At 42.2% G+C, this 11,008-nt stretch overlaps 1 long non-coding RNA gene across 1 annotated transcript; it reads right to left on the bottom strand.

The window, feature by feature from the left end:
- Positions 1–2,888: 2,888 nt before the first annotated feature.
- LOC140695121 (uncharacterized) lies at positions 2,889–11,008 on the bottom strand. Its single transcript, XR_012070823.1, has 3 exons — positions 10,862–11,008; positions 3,437–3,596; positions 2,889–3,032 (listed from the first exon to the last, which is right to left on the bottom strand). It is a non-coding gene; the product is annotated as an uncharacterized lncRNA (long non-coding RNA).

The raw sequence follows: 11,008 nt of genomic DNA, 5'->3' as shown, positions 1-11,008 counted from the left end.
TGACTGGCGCCCTGGGGGGCTGTGACACGCCGACCGCCCTCCCGCAGCCGCCTCACCCCTTTCCCGATATCCCCTCACCTTGCACTTCCACAGCCAGAGGCCCCGGCCCCAGGCAGTAGCCAAAGGCCTACAGGGCGACAGAGCTGAGAAGCCATTGGGGCCGATACCCGGCTCGGAGCTGGAGCTTCCAACCCGCGGTCCAGCTGGCAGCAACTGCGCATGCGCAGGAGGGCCAGCGATCCGCTCTGGGTCCTGAGAGAGAAGGGGAGCCGAGGGAGGGAGAATAGGGGAGGAGGAGGGGAGGCGGGGAAAAGTGGAGGGAGACACATGGACAGGAGGAGCAGAGGGAAGGCAGTTATCTGGAATTGGGAGGGGAGTAACAGAGATGGGGAGAAAGCGTTTTACCTCTTGTGGCACCCCGAAGGAGGCAGCAGTCCTGCCTATACACCCTTCTCTTACCCGTCATTGCCCACAGCTCATATTTTACGTCCCTGGCCCAGCCCTCCAGCTAAGGTCTCTGCAGAAACCCTACGGGTATCATACCCGTTGCCCCCACAAGGAGCTAGGTTTACTGTTGCTCAGGGAACCAAGCACCCGCAGGTGTTGTTTCTCAGAACTACCTTGGGAAGAGTACATATTCCCCTTTTACACGCTGGGAAACAGGCAGGCACGATCTCTGCCTTAGCTCCACTGTCCCAAATGTTGGGCTGGCAGGGAGCGGGAGGTAAAATGTCAGAGCCCCAGAAGGAGCAGACTGCCTGAGTGTTGGTGTAGAGTCCCCATCCCTCCTGGGTAAACCACACCCCAACCTCGGGGAATAATCAAGGGCTCACCGTAGGCCCCTGTGTGTGGGAGAGCTGCCCTCAGTCCCAGTGTCCAACTTGCTAGGTAGGTAGAAGTGTTATTGAGTCCAAATTCATTCTCCTCAGTGCAGGACAGGCCAGTAAGTTGGGAGACCAAGTGTTGGGGCATGGAATAGCATGTTTCTGTAGACCTAGATGGCAAACTAATGTCCTGGAAAACCATCTCCCCAAGTCAGAATTCAGGCTGCTTTCCTATTTGCTTGGTTTTTGCAAACTTCTTGGTGTAGGAATTCCTTCTTGTTAGAATCCTTTGTTCTTGCAGCTATCTCCCTGGGTCAGATCCCTGTAAACCTCCAACAAAACAAACGTTATTTTCTATTCTGCAACGTGTTATCTTTATATGATTGGAAAAGTGTTAAATACCCTTAAAGGTCAGAGCCTTCAGAATAGGCTCTCCTGTATATTTTAGGCTCTAGGCAACATTGTTTTACAAGCAAGAAGAAGCCTAGGAGACAGAGCACAGGGTTAAAGTCAAAGGAACAGATCTAATATGGAGTCAGATTTCTTCTTTTCTATTACTGTGGCAGAAGCCACTTGAGGATTTAAATCCCTTAAAGTTAAAAATAAGTAAAACTTTAAAGGAATTTACATACATTGGTGGGAACTTGCATAGCATATCTGGAAAAGCACACAAAGGATTGTAAACATTGGCATCTCCAGGGAGGCGTGTAAGAACAGAGGATGAGGGAAAACTTCTTTCACTTGAGTATTTTTTGCTCTGTTTGAATTTTTTTAACCATATGCATATATTTCTTTTTCAGTTAAAATAAATGTGTAATGGAGCAAAGGAGTAACTAGCTCAGCAAATACAGCAGCCATAGACTCACTGAGTCATCATTTTCGATTTAAGCCAGGAAGCATTGATTGTCTCTCTCCTATGTGCCCAGTGCTGTTTTAAAACTCTTTTATATATTTTTTTAATAAAATAATAACATGCTATCCCTCACCCCTGCTCAGGGCTGGTGGGAAACCAACTGAGTTTTTATTGAGTTGTTTTCCAAGGAGTAGAGATGAGTTATAAACAGAACACAACTTCAGGGCAAAACAGGCGGACTGGTTTTCCAGCAGGCCAGATAGCGATGACGGGTTTTCAATAGAGGCGCACAGAGGCTGAGAGAGAAAGCCTCCAGGACCCTACAGAAAGCTGCCCACAGTGCCTTCTCCATGGCACTACTGAAATAGGAAAGAACAAATCTGACTCCATATTAGATCTGTTCCTTTGACTTTAAACATGTGCCCTGTTTCCTAGGCTTAGTCTTGCTGTTTCTGCACCTTTTGTGAAACAATGTTGCCTAGATCCTGAAATATACAGGAGACCCTATTCTCAAGGCTCTGACTTTGAAGGATATTATCACTTTTCCATTCGTATAAAGATAACAAGATACAGAATAGAAAATAACATTTGCTTGTTGGAGGTTTACACGGATCTGACCCAGGTGAAGAGCTGCAAGAACAAAGGATTCTAACAACAAAGAATTCATACACCAAGTTTGCAACAACCAAGCATTCCCGCTTCCCCTTTTTAATATAAGAAGAGCCTGAATTCTGACTTGGGATGATGGTTCTCCAGGACATTGGTCTACCATCTTCTCCGCTGGCTTTACAAATTAAAGCCGCTATTTCTTGCCCCAAATCCTTGTCTCCTGATGTGTTGGCCTATAATGCACGAGTAGAACAAGCGTGGACTCGGAAACACAAACATACATTGAAAGTACGCATTTGGTATATTAAATGACCTGCTTCCACTCGTATTCCTGAGGTTTTCTTCTCTTGACCACTCCTACTATATTTATGAAAAACCTGTCATGTGGACACATTTCCTTCTCTAGCCACTACCCTTCCATGTAAAAACTGATGCCAAGAAGGCAATGGAAGTTGCTAGAAGGTATTACCTGGCCGAAAAAGAGCAGAAGTGGGTTCTGGCTGATGTTCAGGAGCAGGCCGGGGCACCTGACAAGATGTCATAAGTACGGATAGACAGCTGGGCACCAAAGGAGAAGCTTCTAAACTTCCATGAGGGAATTGTTGGATAGGAAGGAACAGTCCCAGACTATAGCTCTGATCCCACCATGAGCTTCCTGGGCAAGGCTGGGCAAGTCATTTAAATTCTCTAGACCCGTGCTGTCCAACACGGGAGCCACCAGCCACATGCAGGATTATGATGTTATTCTGTAGCCAGACAGAATTATAAATAAACACTTTATTGCAAAGGGTCAGCAGGTATAATATTTAAAAACATTATTGGTTATCTTGCCCTAACAAGTTATTTTTGTATGTCTAGCTTTCTGTGGGTTGTAATGCCTGCAACTAATGTTTCCCTTACAGTGAGGTATTTTGAAATTATAAGTTACTGGACACAGTACACTCATATCACAGTTGAAAAAAAACTGATCTAAATAAGCAAGGTGATCTGACTTAGTAGTTATGAGCAGGGGCTCTGGGGCCAGCCTGCATAAGTATTAATTCTCACTCTCCCTCCAGGGAGTTCTGTGTGAATCTTGGACAAATTATTGTTGCTGTTGTTGTTGTTGTTGTCATTGTCATTGTTATTATTTGTGCCTCTTTTTCCTTACCTTTTAAATAGCGAGGAAAATGTAGACTCTATCCCCTACAGTGTTGGCAGGATTAAATGAGTAAACGTCTGTGCTGCCCACTTCCCTGGGTTTCAGCATTCTCCAGGCAATCAGTGCCAAACGCAGTGGCATTCTCCACTGTCTTCGTCAGTCTGGGATTCTGTAACAAATTACCGTGTGTCGGGTGGCTTAAACAACCAGCATATTCCTTATGGTTTGGAGGCTGAGGCTTTCAAGGTCAATGTATCTGGGAGAGGATTGCCAGCTCGAAGATGGCTGTCTTCCCACTATCTTCATGGCCCAGAGAGGAGAGAGAAGCAAGCACTTTGGGGCCCTGTATAAGAACACTAATACCATTCATGAGGGCAATACTCTCATGACCTCATTTTATCCTACTAATCACCTCCCAAAGGCCCCGCATCCTTATATCATCAACCTGGGAGATGAGGTTTCGACATATGGATTTTGAGGGGATGCATTCAGTCCACACATCGGCTAACTCTCCCAAACATGCAGTCATCAAACCTGTAGCTAATTTCAAAATAATGTTTATATCTCTCTGCCCATTTCCATTCCTACATCTACTAACACTGAAGCCCTGCTACATTTTATTTCTTATTTTCCTTGTAGAGGTTTAACTGATTCCTCTAACTCCAAGGATTCGCTCACTCCAGTCTGCTTGACAGCCCTGCCAGGTAGGACTTCCTTAAAACACCTTCCCACTTCACCTGGTTGTTTTTTAGGTGTAAATGTCAGAATTCTCTCCACACCCCATCCTAGACCTTTAATCCCTTACACTACCGCTCACTATGTTATTTTCCTATTACCACTGTAACAAATTCCATTAAGCTTAATAGCTTAAACCAGCACAGACTTATCAGCTTATGGCTGTGGATGTCAGAGATCCAACACAGTTCTCATTGGGATAAATTCAAGATACCAGCAGGGTTCCTTCCTTCTAGAGGGTCTAGAAGAGAATGTTTCCTTTTTTTTTCCAGTTTACAGAGGTCACCCACCTTCCTTAGCTTGTGCCCCTCAACTTCCTCCATTTTCATGGTCAGCAGCCTTTCTGAACATTGCTCCATCGCTACACCTCCCTCTGATTTTAAACTCAGCTGGGAAATATCCTCCATTTTAAGGACCCCTGTGATTACATTCAGCCCACCTGGACAATCCAGACTACTCACCCTATTGTCTCATCTCAGGATCCCCTTGTCCCATCCCACTCAGGCAGTATGTATGTGGCTGTGACATTCACCTTGTGTAACATTTCCTCATGAGCAATTTATGGTTCAAGGCACTTATAAGTGACTTTTTGTTTTTCTTCCTTATCCTTTCTACATTCAGTTTGTCTGGTGAAATTATATGAATCCTTTTTATTTGTGCCCCTGCACTAATCTATAATAATGTATCATGGGTTTAAAGGCTAACTAATAGACAATTTAGGAGACAGAAATCCTCTAAGATTTTTAATCCTAAAATATCTGTCATCCCTTTTGCCATGTACAGTAACATGTCACAGGTGGCTACCCTGTGGCCGGGGAGGGACATGATTCTGCCATCACACTCCCCTCATTCTTACCAATGTGCTGATCAACTAACCAAGGATCTATGCTCTCCAACTCACTCACTTCCTCCTCCTTTGCATTGACTATCCTGTTCCCACCGCTTCCTTCATTCACCACATCAGGATTTCATGACCACATTCTCCCCTAAATGAAATGGGTATCTTGCATCTAATGCCTGACAGCTGTTCTTATTGTACATGCACACACTGACCTACACATAATCCCGTCCATCTCTTTATTTTCCTAGAATCTTCCAGAAGAATCAGTTCCATGATGATAATGATGATACTGACAATGATGACAGGGGCCTCTCAAGGATTCTGATAAAGAGGGAATCGATAAAGGGAGGGAATCATTGCAAAATTGCCCCAGAAACAGGCTTAAAGGTAAATAACTCTTATAGTGTTTAATGAAATTGACTAATATTTAACTATTTTTAAGACTTTATATCACTGAATTTAAAATTTTAACGGGAATTTTCATTCACCACTAACCAAGATTCAACTCTGGGACCAAAATCTAAGGATTTCTGTCTTCTAAAAAATTGTCCACTAGCCTTTTAAACACGTGATCCTTTTAAAAAGTTTAGTGCTGGGCTGAAAATAAGCAGGATTCATATAATCTCACGAGACACAGTGAATGTGGAAAGACTAAGAAATAAAAATAAAAAGCCATTCATAACGTCTTGAACTTTACGTTGCTCACAGGGGAAAATGTTTGCCAATGTGTGTGTCACATCAACATGACGACTGAGTGGGATGGGGAAGCTGATCTTCCTCATCAGTCATTTCTGCTGATTTGTTAGATGCCAAAACAGTTTCCTCATTGAAATTGCTTCTAACAAGTATGGAAGAATTTAGGTTCTACCAAAAGCAGGCTGAACATTTTCCCCTGCTTTCAGGTCTCTGGACTGAATGTCCCCACAAGAAGGACATGATTATGTTTCATAGGGAAGTCTTCCTGAGAAGCAACAGGCTTTTCTAGGGCAGAACTGCAGGGCCCCCCATGGAGGGCTGGAGGAGGTCTAGAGGGGACACTGGAAAAATAGCAGGAGTGAATTCAGATACTGCTGCTCAGGTCGCCAAAGACAGCATTGCTATCTCTAAGGATATGACATTCTCCCAAATTTTCCATGAGTGAAGGAGCCTGTGAACACTAAGCAGGTTGTTAAGACACAGCAGCACATAATTTGCGTGACAACACAATTAGAGTATGATTTGATATTTGCAAAATAACTAGCCCATTGTTCTTTGAAACTGCAGCAGTAGCAATAGAAATAAAAAAGACTGAGCCGTCTTGGAGACAACAATCAATAAACAATTCTAAATCTGCAGAATTCCTTGACAATATTCAAGCAATGAGCTAGATGTGTGCTGCAGATACCTCTTACTGCAGGGCTCACTCCTGCAAAGCATAGAACTAGTTTCTCAGCACACAGAGGGAACCAAGTCAAGATTCCTAATCTTTTGAGATTTACTAAATGGCTGGAAAGATCAGACAAGTACATACAGGCAAATATGATTAAATGGAATCAAATAATATCAAATGTGATTTGAGCACAGACGAAAGAGAAATTCCTTTCACCTGGGATCTAGAGAGACTTCTTCAGAAAATGTGGCTCTGGAGACGGCCAAAGACATGGGTGGAATTTTGGCAGAACAGGATGTAAGGAATTTAAAAACTTATTCTATAATTCATATAAAAATTCAAAGGATCCCAAAAATCCAAAACAACTTTGAACAAGAAAAACAATGTTGGAAGACTTGCACTATCTGATTTTCAAACTTTTTTTTTATAAAGCTACAGTAATCAGAAATTATGGTGTTGGTGTAAAACAGGAAAATAGAATAATGGAACACAATAGAATGTTCAGAACTAAACCAAGACTTATACAGACAATTGATTCTCAAAAAGGATGCTGTGGAGAAAGGATCTTTTCAGCATGTAGTGCTGGAACAATTAGATAGTGATACGCAAAAAAAAAAAATGAACTTTGATTCACACCTCACAAAATATACAAAATTTACCTCAAAATGGATCATAGATCTTAATAGGAAATCTAAAACTATAAAACAGCTAGGAGAACAAGCATAGGCTTAAGCTTTATGGCCTTGGGTTTGGCAAATTTTTCTTTGCTATGACACCAAAAGTATCATCTATTTTAAAAAGAAACTGATAGAGTGAACTTTATGAACATGAAGACTCTTCAATGCTCTTCTAAACACTGCTAAGCAAATGAAAAGACAAGCCATAGACAGAAGCTATTTGCAGATCATATATCTGATAATGGTCTCTCTTTGTATCTGATCCAGAATAAAGAGGTCTCAAAATTCAATAATAATTCAAACACCTGAATGAATGAGGCCAGAAAACACACTTCAGTAAAGATATCCAGATGGATAATAAGCATATGAAAAGATGCTGATTAAAGGTGTCATTAGTCATTAGAGAAATGCTTTTAAAAACCACAGTGAGATACTAGTTCACATACATACTAGAATGAATACAGTTAGAAAGACTGACCTTACAAGGTGCTGGCAAGGAAGTAGAGCAACCAGAACTGATACACACCACGAGGAATTTACAATAGTACAACCATTTTGGAAAAGTCTTTAACAGATTCTTTTAAAAAGGTAAACACCTGTGTACCATATAATCCAGACATTCCTCATCTGGTGCTTTAGAAAGGAAAAGCATATGTCCATACAAAGACTTGTAACCAAACATTCACTGCTATTTTATTTATAATAGCACAAGTTGTAAATAACCCATGCATCCATCAAGAAGTAAATGCAGAAAGAAATGATGGTCTATACAAACACTGCTCACAATAAACTCTTCAGTAAAAACTCAGCACTAAACAATACTCTACTATAAGACAAACAAGCTATTAATACAGCAACACAGATGATTCTCAAAATAATTACACTGAATGAAAGAAGTCAGACAACATAGAGTAGATACTGCATGAATCCATTCATATAAGGATCTTGAAAATGCAAACCACTATGTTGTGATAGAAAGCAGATCAATGGTTCCCAGGGGAAGAGACGGGGAGGGAGGGAGGGACAACAAAAGTCAGGAGAGAAGCTTTGTGGGTGATGGGTATGTTCACTGTCTTGAGTGTGGTCATGGTTCCTTGGGGATATACTTACGTCAAAACGTATTAAGCTGTACACTTTAAACGTGTGAAAATTATTTTGCCAAGTATACCTCAAAGCTGTTTTAAGAAAAAAGGCACTTTAGTCCTGATCCACCTCAGCGCCTGATTGGAGTGACATGATCAGTCCCTCACACTGTCTGCCTAACGGGAAGGTAGAAAAGCTCTCACGGAAGATAACATGGATTTTTCATTTGCAATGTCTGCCATGTAATAAAGAATTTCTAGACATGCAACATGTCCAGACTATATGACAGATAACATGAGAATAAGGAGCATTAGACAAAGGATGCAAACCCCAGGTGATGTAGGCATCAGAGTTACCAATAAAGGCTATAAAATACTTTTAATATATTCAAGAAAATAAGGAAATGATGGGACAATAGATAACAGGGTAGAGACTTTCACCAGAGAAATATACTGGAATGTATTTTTAGGAAAAGTCAAACTGATACTCTAGAACTGAAGCTTTCAGCTCTGGAAACAGGTAAACAGAGCTAATTAGGATCCCTTATAAGTAAAACTTTCAGTAATTCTGGGTAAAATATAACAACAAAGTAACACAGAGCTAACTATGGAGAGAGAAGTTCCCTGATGACAATACAAAGAGGACACTTAAAGCCCAGAGTGGTCATCTTGTGAGCTGATGCCACCGCACCCTGGAGGGAAGGGGTTTTCATCTGCACATAAATAGGGATACAATGTCCATGTAAGAAAAAGGGTCCATACCAGATGTAGAAGACTCTTCCTCTATATCTATATAGTCAGAGACAGAGATGTAAAGTGGCAGCAGAGGTCACAGTGACACAGGGCCCTGGGCCAAGGAGTGTGAGCACCTCTGCAAGCTGGGAAAGGTAGGATGACGAATCCCTCCCAAGAGCCTCGGTGTGGAACTTAGCCTTGGCCACTCGTTGGTTGTAGCCCACTGACATTGACTTTGCACTACTGCACCCTAGAACAGTGAGAAGATGAATGTGTATTGCTTTAAGCCACTGAGTCTGTGGTCCTTTGTTACAACAGCAATAGGAAAGGAACTCAGGAACCAATATGAACTTGAACCACAGGCTGCCTGCTGTGCTGGCAGGAAGTCCTTTGTCTCTGATCCTGGGGGAGTGTCCTGTCCTCTGGCAGCATCCACAAACTACCTCATGCTAACTTGGCAGTTTGCAGAGGGTTAAATCTTATCCCCGCACAGTTCTTGATATTTAGTTAATAAAAATGATGGTGTCATCATGGGTATTTTTCCATCTTTTAAATACCCTTCAGTCTTCTAATAAAGCTACTTCTAATTAAGAGACCATGTAAATAGTTTTCAATCTTCATAATAAATAACTGTGGTTTTATCTGGTTACTTAAATTATGAATAATAATGTTCACATTTGTAAAAGTTATTAAAATCAACATTGTTTAATGAAAATATCATTTCTTTTCGCATGAACATGTATTAACTACAAGAAATGTTCCATGCTTTCTTCTACGATTTACTGTTAGAGCCTTAAAGAATAATATTTTCCTCAAAAGATATTACGGCAAAGGGATTTCTTTTGGTGGAACTGTTCCGGCATCAAATCTGGTGCATGTCTCAGGCCACTGGCAACATAGAGATGATAGAAATTAGGAGGCATTATAAACACAGAATCATTTTTAAAGGAATTAAAAAAACTGGATGTGTGTAAACAAAGAATCAGAGAATATTCTGGTGAAATAAATGTATTTTTCAGCTTAAGCAAGACATGGGGTGAATAAATCTGAAATGAAAAAACCACCCAGAGATTAGCAGCGAGTCATGCACGCAGTGTGAATGATCAAAACCAAGTTGTTTCCAAACCAGTGTGCAGGCTTGATGCCTTCATGAATCAAATCTGTGTGGCACCAGGCCACCTCGAATACATGTTGATGAGGTATTTATAAGCCCTTCACCATCCCAAATCAAAGCCCACGCACGAGCCACAAGACCATCACCTACACATTTGGAAAACACACAACATGGTGAATAGCACTTTTCTTGTTCAGTAGCCGGTGGCAGCGAACTGTCAGCAGACAGAGATACAGGGACACAGAGGCACCTCCCCTCACTCAGCTGATAAACTTCCGTGCATCCCTGGGGACAGGATTGTCATAAAATGCACCATGGATTGATTCTCCTCCTAGGAAAGGAACCGTAGTGCTGTCATTAGGTTTGAGCAGGGGTGGGTGGAGGATCTCAGAAGAGTTGTTTCAGCACACCAATAGAATTCTTGGCCACCGTGACCACGAAAGACAAGTCCCCTGCCATCCCGGTAGGCACTTGGGCTCCTGACCAAAGCTGGGCTCAGTAAAGGGTTGAGTAGAAGGCACAGACCTGAGGGATGCCCCAGCAATAGGCAGGAGGTAGGGCCTGGTTTATACTGCTCTGGGTGTATCCCAGACTCATCCGAATACGAAATCAGAAATTTGCAAAACAGCAGAGCTGGGGTGGATCATCTACTCCAGACTCCTCACCTTACAGTTAAAAGGGTGGCAACCCTGACAGGCAAAGCAACGTGCTAAAGGCAGAGCGTGGAAGTGGCAGTGCCAGATGAAACGCAGCGTGCAACCCCCGTTCAAGGCCGCTGACTCTGACGACGGGGCCAAGGTTTCCAATGAGGAGAATAAGACAGTGTAAATACTTTGTTCCCCCTAAAACCCCAAATGTTTTTTAAAGGCACAAAAACTCACCTTAACTAGATCTCTTCTGAGGGGGCTCTCTTCTGCTTCTTCGTCTTTCTGTCTCCATTTCCCTCTCTCAGACACAAACACATTCAGTTTTGTGAAAGGGGACTTCCTTCCATACAAAGACAGACTTCACATCTTCAGAAAGATACC

The sequence above is a fragment of the Vicugna pacos genome, unplaced genomic scaffold, assembly GCF_048564905.1.
Source record: "Vicugna pacos unplaced genomic scaffold, VicPac4 scaffold_146, whole genome shotgun sequence".
NCBI classification, from domain to species: domain Eukaryota; kingdom Metazoa; phylum Chordata; class Mammalia; order Artiodactyla; family Camelidae; genus Vicugna; species Vicugna pacos.
Note: the sequence above shows the minus strand (reverse complement) of the source record. Positions and strands in the feature narration are given on the sequence as shown.